Below are 9,988 nucleotides of genomic sequence, written 5' to 3' on the forward strand. Positions count from 1 at the left end.
GAATAACCTCAGGAGACAAAGGAATGGAGTTATGAGATTTTAAGGAAGGGTTTAGGTAGGTGAAATGTCAGAGAAACTGTTCTGATAGGGTCAAAAGCAATTATAGGGCTGCGTGTAAAGAGTTCAACATTAGGTCTGGACTGCAAAGGTCTTGGTAACTTGGGAGCTACAAATTAAGATAGATACTAAATGATGTATCCAGAAACCCCTGTGCCAGGTGTGAGATATGAGGCTGGTTCTCTATATCAAAGAGACCAGACAAGAGAGGGGCAATTCATTCTTACTGATACATTTTCAAAGAACAAAGTATCTCACAGTCTGATTTTAGAGAACAAAGCTTCTCATTGAGCAAATAAGAAAGCAGTAGTTATCAAAGTCACTTTGACTTTGTGCCGTATTTCTTTGGTAGAGATATTGTCCCTTGTTAATGTTTAAGCTGACTTTAATGTTTGTGTGATATTTAAGCCCAGCAGACATTTAATTTCTCGTCGGAGGTCCGTTTTTGCCGGTCTAAATGAGCACATGACATTATGTTCATAGGTGGTATTAGATACAACTGTTACATTTTTTGCATTTTCACAAAGTGCACTTGTTCCAACTAAATTTGGGGCTTGTAAAAGAAAGTTGAGAACAGGAGGGACCTACCATGATGATCTCCCCAAAAGCCACAGGTAAATTAACCATTTCTAAATCCCTTAAATGTCTAGGAGAGGTTTGCATTTAAAAGATTTTCATAGGGTCTTCCCTGGTGGCGCAGCGGTTGAGAGTCTGCCTGCCGATGCAGGGTACTCGGGTTCGTGCCCCGGTCCGGGAAGATCCCACATGCCGCGGAGCAGCTGAGCCTGTGACCCGTGGCCGCTGAGCCTGCGCGTCCGGAGCCTGTTCTCCGCAACGGGAGAGGCCACAACAGTGAGAGGCCCGCGTACCGCAAAAAAAAAAAAAAAAAAAAAAGATTTTCTTAGTCTGCTGGTAAGAGCTCAATAGAAACGCACTGTGATAGGTTGCCGTTGGGAGTTTTTCAGTTAAGCTCTTGGTAAACAGCAGCACGTATGTGCCTAGAGCCCTAATGTGCTCATGCCCTTCATTTCAGTAATTGTTGAGGAGATGGTCTTTTCCATTTAAGATATTCTAATAGGTATGTAGTGATATTGCATTGTGATATTTTTTTAAAATATGTATTTATTTATTTGGTTGCACCACGTCTTAGTTGCGGCAGGTGGGTTCCTTAGTTGCAACTTCAGGGCTCCTTAGTTGTGGCATGCATGTGGGATCTAGTTCCCTGACCAGGGATCGAACCCAGGACCCCTGCATTCGGAGCATGGAGTGTTATTCACTGCACCACCAGAGAAGTCCCCTGCATTGTAATCTTAATTTGCATTAACCTAATGACTAATAACGTAATAATGTTGAGCATCTTTTTATGTGTTCCTTTGCCATCGGTATGTCTTCACTGGTAGTGTCTGTTAAGACCTTCTGTCTGTTATTTAAATGAGTTATTTATTTTCTTATCGAATTTTGAAAATTATTTATTTATTATGGGTACAAGTCCTTAACAGATATGTGATTTGCAAATATTTTCTCCCAGTCTGTGGCTTTTCTTTCCATTTTCTTAAAATTGTCTTTCAAAGGAAAGTTCTTACATTTGATGAAGTCTAATTTATCAATTTTTTTTTTTGGTGATGGTGTATCTAAGCAAGATTACAAATATTCTTCTTTGTTTTATTCTGAAATATTTAGAATTAGGTTTTAATTTTAGGTCTGTGGTACATTTAGAATTCATTTTTGTATATGGTGTGAGGTATGCATATGTATATACCATTGTGCCAGGACCAGCTGTTGAAAAGAATAGTTTTCATTTGAATTGCCTTTGCACCTTTGTCAAATACCAGTTGTCCATATTCACGTGGGTCTGTTTCTGAACTTTCAGTTACATTCTACTGATGAATTTATCTATCTTGACACCAGTACCACACCATCTTGATTACTGTAGTTTTGCATTAAGTCTTAAAATCAAATAGTGTTAGTCTTTCAGCTTTATCTTCTTGTTTATCTAATTGTTGTAGGTGTTTAACTTATCTCAGCAACATTTTGTAGTTTTCACTGTCAGATGTTATCTTGTATCTTATATTTTGTATCTTCTTATATATCCTGTCAGATTAATTGCTAAGTATTTCATATTTTTTGATGGTATTGTAACTGGTATGATTTCTCAAATTTCAATTTCTGATTGTTCATTATTATTACAGAAATAAAACAGATTTTTCTCTAGCTTTATTAAAATATAATTGACAAATAAAAATTGTATACATTTAGGTGTGCCACATGATGTTTCGATATTATTACACATTGTGAAAAGATTACCACAATCAAACTAATTAAGATATCTGTCAACTCACATAGTTACCATTTTGTGTGTGTGCGTGGTGAGAGCACTTAAGATCTACTCTCTTAGCAAATTTCAAGTATACAATACATTATTGTTAACTATAGTCACCATGCTATCTATGTTAGGTCTCCAGAACTTACTCATCGTATAACTGGAAGTTTGTACCCTTGGACCAACATCTCCTCATTTCCCCCACCCCCACAGCCCATGGTAGCCACCATTCTGCTCTCTGTTTCAATGAGTTCATCTTTTTTAGATTCCACACATGAGATCATGTGGTATTTATCCTTATGTGTTTGGCTTATTTCACTTAGCATAATGTCCTCCAGGTTCATCCACATTGCTGTAAATGGCAGGATTTCCTTCTTTTCTAAGGTGGAAGAGTATTCCACTGTGTATGTGTACCATATTGTCTTTATCCAGTCATCTGTCAACAGACATTTAGGTTGTTTCCATGTCTTGGTTAACATAATAATGGTGCATTGAACACTGGAGTGCATATATCTCTTTGAGATACAGATTTTATTTCCTTCGCATATATACCCAGAAGGTATATGCTAGATGGTATAATAGTTCTGTTTTTAATTTTTTGAGGAATCTCCATACTATTTTCCATAGTGACTGTATCAATTTACATTCCCACCAACAGTGCACAAGGGTTCCCTTTTCTCCACATACTTGCCAGCCCCTATTATTTCTTGTCTTTTTTATAATAACCATCTTAACAGGGGTAAGGTGATATTTCACTGTGGTTTTGCTTTGCATTTCTCTGATGATTAATGACATTAAGCACCTTTTCATATAACTGTTGGCCATTTTTATGTTTTCTTTGGAAAAATAAGGTCAGGTCCTTTGCTCATTTTTAGATTATTTGGTTTTTTGCTATTGAGTTGTATGAGTTCCTTATATATTTGGATGTTAATCTCTCTTTAAAGAGATTTGGTTTATGGTTTACAAATATTTTCTTCCCTTCTGTAGGTTGCCTTTTTGTTTTGTTGATAGTTTCCTTTGCTGTGGCAGAAACTTTTTAGTTTGATGCAGTTCACTTGTTTATTTTTGCTTTTGTTGTCTGTGCTTTTGGTGTCATATCCAAAAATATCATTGCCAAGACCAGTGTCAATGAGCTTTCCCCCTACATTTTCTTCTATTAGTTTTTCAGTTTCAGGATTTACATTTAAGTCTTTAATTTAGTTTGAATTAATTTTTGTGTATACAGTAAGATAAGGGTCCAATTTTATTTTTTGCATGTGAATATCCAGTTTTCCCAACACCATATATTGAAGAGACAATTGTTTCCCCATTGTGTGTTCTTGATGCCTATGTCAAAGATTAGTTGTTGATATATGGGTGGTTTTATTTCTAGGCTTTCAATACTGTTCTGTTGGTCTATGTGTCTGTTTTTATGCCATTACTATATTGTTTTGATTACTATAGCTTTGTAATATAACTTTAAATCAGGAATTGTGATGTGTTCAGCTTTTGTTCTTTCTCATGATTTCTTTGGCTATTCAGTGGCTTTTGTGGTTCCATAGGAATTTTAGGAGTGTTTGTTCTATTTCATGAAAATGCCATTGGGATTTTGATAGAGATTATAATTGAATCTGTAGATCATTTAAGGACATTTTAACAATATTATTCTTACAATCTATGAACAGACCAGTGGGGTTGTCCCATTTGTGGGGGTCTGCATGTGAGATGTCCCAGGGGGCTGGTGGGCAGGCCTCCTGGTGGAGTCTGTCAGTCAGTAGGATCCTCAGCCCTTTGTTGAGTCTGGGTCCTGGTTTCTGTAATTCCCATCTCTCTTCCCTGCACCCAGCCTCTCCCCTATCTAGCCATGTCAAATACCTCGGGATTCTGGGTAGGCAAGAAAGAAGTGGGCCTCTTAGGCAGCGTTCAGCATGGCTTGGGTGGACCAGCTCATTCACTACCTCTCACTTACCCCCATGGGAGAAATTATGGGCCAAGGGGGTTTCTCTTGGTACTAAGCTGTGCCACCTTGGGGGAGTGGTGATGTGGGGAAAGTGAAACTGTTCTTACCATCTTCAGTCCATCTATTCTTGGATTTTTTTGTTCAATGGTGTGCTGGAACTTCTCTGCTGGACCCCTGGGCTCCCACAAAGATAGTCTCATCCATGGATGAAGATGATGGTAGAAAACTCCTATTCTGCCATCTTGCTGACCCGACAGCTGAAATACAATGATTTCTGTAAATTGATCTTGTATCTTGCAACTTTGCTGAACTCATTTTTTTAGTGCTTTTTTTTTTTTACACTTTTTTTGCTCTTTAGTTCTAATACCTGTTTGGAGATTCCCTTAGATCATCTGCATAGATAAACTTGTTGTCTATGAATAAAGACAGTTTTTCTGCTTCTTTTCCAATCTGAATACCTTTTATTTATTTATTTTTAAAGACTTTGCACATTCCACTGACTCTTTTTTTTGGTTGCACCAAGTCTTAGTTGCGGCAGGCATGTTCCTTAGTTGCGGCTCGCAGGCTCCTTCGTTGTGGCTCGTGGGCTCCTTAATTGCGGCTCATGGGCTCCTTAGTTGTGGCATGCATGTGGGATCTAGTTCCCTGACCAGGGATCAAACCCAGGCCCCCTGCATTGGGAGTGTGGAGTCATCCACTGCACCACCAAGGAAGTCCCCTGAATACCTTTTATTTCTTTCCTCGGTTTATTGAACTAGTTAGAAGCTCCAAAATAATCTTGACTATATGTGGTGAGAATGAACATTCTTGACTTGTTTCTGACTTTAGAGGGAAAGTATTCAGTCTTCCATCATGATGTATAATGTTAGCTGTAGGTTTTAACTGCTTTGTTAATTTTCAGATTTGGGACTTCCTGAGACACGTTGACATTTTGACCCTGTATTTGACTATAACCAAGGAACAGGAGCACTGATATTTGTTATTGACCCCCAGGATGATTAGCCCTGCCCAGGCTCCACCTCACAATGACCAGAGCCCACAGAATGAACATGGACATACACTTCCAGTGGATGGTCTATCAGGTGACCACAAAATTAAAACCCAGAGAGCAGACAATGACATTGCAGATACTGAATTAGAAAAAATTCACCTCAGCTCTTATTTGACAAGCATATATGATCGTTCAATATATGAAGCTTTTTATTTTTATATTTTTAGGTTTTTTTAAATCTTTTTAAAAAGTCTACAAATAATAAATGCTGGAGAGGGTGTGGAGAAAAGGGAACCCTCCTACACTGTTGGTGGGGAGGTAAATGGGTGCAGCCACTATGGAGAACAGTATGGAGGTTCCTTAAAAAACTGAAAATACAGTTGCCATAGGATCTAGCAATTCCACTTCTGGGCATATACCCAGACAAAACTCTAATTCGAAAAGATACAGGCACCCCTGTATTATGTAAAGAAGCCATCAGCCTAGAAAATGATTTTCTCCCTGGATTTTATACATTAATAAGAAAAAAGCAAATGCTTTTTATGTTTTCAATGGGATTTATTTATATTTAAGTAAAAGTAGCAAATGTTAACATGTTATTTCCTTAAGAATATTTATTGTGTACAACCATATTGTTATCAAGCAACATTTATGGAATGTTCCTGGGTCCACAGTACTGGACTTTTTAACCATCATATTCATCCTCCTTTCCAAGTTTGAACATGGCCTTGTGCACTGAAGAAGCATGGCTTGACATTGTACAGTTGTCACATGTGACAACCTGATATCAAACGAGAAGCCTGTTGATAAAGAATGTTTTATCCTTTATTCATTTACAAAATGGTATTTGTATATATGTGTGATTACTAAACCCATATGATTTTGTTTTCAATTATTTTCTCTTCTGATACTATGAAAACAAATCAGTTAAAACTAAGCAATGTAGCAGTTTGATGTTTTGTATTACACATGCATATTTAATATACTTTGGGCAATAAAAAGTTAGAAGCATGTAAACAAACAAACATGAAAAAAGATTTTTTAAAAAGTTGATGCATTGTTTTAACAATCACGAAAACTTGGGTTTATTTCTTTTTCAGGAGCACAGTGGAATAGTTTAATATTCAAATAAAAAGGTCTTGCTGTTCTCATTTTTTCAGATTCTTATTTTATACAATTTTATGTAACAGAATAATCCTGTAATCTTATTGCCAAAACTCTATTACTTCATTAGATATGATTATCAGATTTTAGGCTGATTTTGCTGCTGTCATGTTTGTGAACATTGATTATTTCACTGTTTACTTTTCCAAACGTGTGCTTATACTAAAGATCCAAAAGCTAAAATGGAGAGTCATTGGTAATAATAAACGTACAGGGATTGATTAGGACAATGATGAATCTTAGGGGTTAAAGTTTTTGTTGCTAGGATAAGAGCTCTGATTTTCCTGTTAGGTTAGCTGTACAAAGGACCACTTTGGGGCAGGAAAGTGCATATTTCCAAGAAACCATATTGCATGCTCATGGGCCTGGTAGAAATTCTCTGGTTTGATGCCTCACTGGTACTGAGGGTAGAATCTACATGCAGCTTCTTCACAAGCTTGTGCTCCATCAGCGTGGCCCAACAATGTCACAGGTTTCTCCCAGCCTGTCACTGCACCTGTCCCTGTGCTCACTGCCAGGGAGGCTGCAGAGTCTCCAGCAAAATCCAATGTTAGATTTACTACTGAAGGTTCTTTTGTTTCAGGTAACTATAATACCTATAAAAAGTAAGTTAAAAAAAAAAAGAGCAAATTTATGTTAGAGTTCTTATAGTATTTTTAACAGTTTTTAGGTTATAATAATATAATAACAGTATGAGTTATTTATCTTTGTGTCAACTACAAATTTTTGCTTAAAAATACAAAATTGTTAATAAGAACAATTATTGTTGAGGTGACTTAGGAATTATTTTATGATCTATTCAGAAGAATTCCAGCATAGATAACAACTAAAATATTTAACATATATTTTTATCTCACAAGACTTTTAAAAAACTCAAACACACAAAGGAAAATTAATGATCCCCACATGCCCATCTTAAAATATTATCAACAATTCTGTTTGTCACTCTTTGGTAACACTTATTGATTGTTTAACTATCAGGAAATTTCCCAAATCTGCCTTGCCTCTGTCATATATATATCTTCTTTATCCATTCATCTATCAATGGACACTTGGGGTGCTTCCATATATTGGCTATTGTAAATAATGCTGCAATTAACATAAGGGGGTGCATATATCCTTTCAAATTAGTGTTTTTGTTTTCTTTGGAAAAATATCCAGAAGTTGAATTGCTGGACTGTATGGTACTTCTATTTTTAATTATTTCAGGACTCTCCTTACTGTTTTGCATAGTGGTTGCACCAATTTACATTCCTATTGACAGTGTATGATGGTTCCCTTTTCTCCACAATTTGTTATTTGTTGTCTTTTTGATAACAGCTATTCTGGTAGGTGTGAGGTGATAGCTCATTGTGGTTTTGATTTGAGTTTCCCTGATGATTAGTGATGTTGAGCATCTTTTCATGTGCCTGTTGGCCATCTGTATGTCTTCTTTGGAAAAATGTGTGTTCAGGTCCTCTACCCATTTTTTTTTAACATTTTTATTGGAGTATAATTGCTTTACAATGGTGTGTTAGTTTCTGCTTTATAACAAAGTGAATCAGCTATACATATACATATATTCCCATATCTCCTCCCTCTTGCATCTCCCTCCCATCCTTCCTATCCCACCCCTCTAGGTGTCACAAAGCACCGAGCTGATCTCCCTGTGCTATGCGGCTACTTCCCACTAGCTACTTGTTTTACATTTGGTAGTGTGTATATGTCCATGCCACTCTTTCACTTCGTCCCAGCTTCCCCTTCCCCTTCCCGTGTCCTCAGGTCCATTCTCTACATCTGCATCTTTATTCCTGTCCTGCCCCTAGGTTCATCAGAACCTTTTTTTTTTTTTTTTTAGATTCCATATATATGTGTTAGCATATGGTATTTGTTTTCTTCTTTCTGACTTACTTCACTCTGTATGACAGACTCTAGGTCCATCCACCCTACTACAAATAACTCAATTTCATTTCTTTTTATGGCTGAGTAATATTCCGTTGTATATATGTGCCACATCTTTATCCATTCATCTGTCGATAGACACTTAGGTTGCTTCCATGTCCTGGCTATTGTAAGTAGAGCTGCAATGAACATTGTGGTACATGACCCTTTTGAATTATGGTTTTCTCAGGGTATATGCCCAGTGGTGAGATTGCTGGGTCCTATGGTAGTTCTAATTTTAGTTTTTTAAGGAACCTCCATACTGTTCTCCATAGTGGCTGTATCAATTTACATTCCCACCAGCAGTGCAAGAGGGTTCCCTTTTCCCCACACCCTCTCTAGCATTTATTGTTTTTAGATTTTTTGATGATGGCCATTCTGACTGGTGTGAGGTGATACCTCATTATAGTTTTGATTTGCATTTCTCTAATGATTAGTGATGTTGAGCATTCTTTCATGTGTTTGTTGGCAATCTGTATGTCTTCTTTTGAGAAATGTCTATTTAGGTCTTCTGCCCATTTTTGGATTGAGTTGTTTGTTTCTTTGATATTGAGCTGCATGAGCTGCTTATAAATTTTAGAGATTAATCCTTTGTGGGTTGCTTCATTTGCAAATATATTCTCCCATTCTGAGGGTTGTCTTTTTGTCTTGTTTATGGTTTCCTTTGCTGTACAAAAGCTTTTAAGTTTCACTAGGTCCCATTTGTTTATTTTTGGTTTTATTTCCATTTCTCTAGGAGGTGGGTCAAAAAGGATCTTGCTGTGATGTATGTCATAGAGTGTTCTGCCTATGTTTTCCTCTAAGAGTTTGATAGTGTCTGGTCTTACATTTAGGTCTTTAATCCATTTTGAGTTTATTTTTGTGTATGGTGTTAGGGAGTGTTCTAATTTCATTCTTTTACATGTACCTGTCCAGTTTTCCCAGCACCACTTATTGAACAGGCTGTCTTTTCTCCATTGTATATTCTTGCCTCCTTTATCAAAAATAAGGTGACCATATGTGTGTGGGCTTATCTCTGGGCTTGCTATCCTGTTCCATTGATCTATATTTCTGTTTTTGTGCCAGTACCATACTGTCTTGACTACTGTAGCTTTGTAGTATAGTCTGAAGTCCAGGAGCCTGATTCCTCCAGCTCCATTTTTCTTTCTCAAGATTGCTTTGGCTGTTCGGGGTCTTTTGTGTTTCCATACAAATTGTGAAATTTTTTGTTCTAGTTCTGTGAAAAATGCCATTGGTAGTGTGATAGGGATTGCATTGAATCTGTAGATTGCTTTGGGTAGTATGGTCATTTTCACAGTGTTGATTCTTCCAGTACAAGAACATGGTATATCTTTCCATCTGTTTGTGTCATCTTTAATTTCTTTCATCAGTGTCTTATAGTTTTCTGCATACAGGTTTTTTGTCTCCTTAGGTAGGTTCATTCCTCGGTATTTTATTCTTTTTGTTGCAATGGTAAATGGAAGTGTTTCCTTGATTTCTCTTTCAGATTTTTCATCATTAATGTATAGGAATGGAAGAGATTTCTGTGCATTAATTTTGTATTCTGCTACTTTACCAAATCCATTGATTAGCTCTAGTAGTTTTCTGGTAGCATCTT

General features: G+C 36.8%; 1 protein-coding gene across 1 annotated transcript in view; it reads right to left on the bottom strand.

The window, feature by feature from the left end:
* Positions 1-6,591: 6,591 nt before the first annotated feature.
* The window catches only part of BEND6 (BEN domain containing 6), a 32,162-nt gene continuing 28,765 nt past the window's right edge, over positions 6,592-9,988 (bottom strand). Inside the window, exon 6 of the mRNA XM_007471188.1 lies at positions 6,592-7,067. The gene's annotated coding sequence lies outside the window, so the exon portion shown is untranslated. The remainder of the gene's footprint in view (positions 7,068-9,988) is intronic.

This window comes from Lipotes vexillifer, unplaced genomic scaffold, assembly GCF_000442215.2.
Source record: "Lipotes vexillifer unplaced genomic scaffold, Lipotes_vexillifer_v1.1 scaffold302, whole genome shotgun sequence".
Taxonomy (NCBI): Eukaryota; Metazoa; Chordata; class Mammalia; order Artiodactyla; family Lipotidae; genus Lipotes; species Lipotes vexillifer.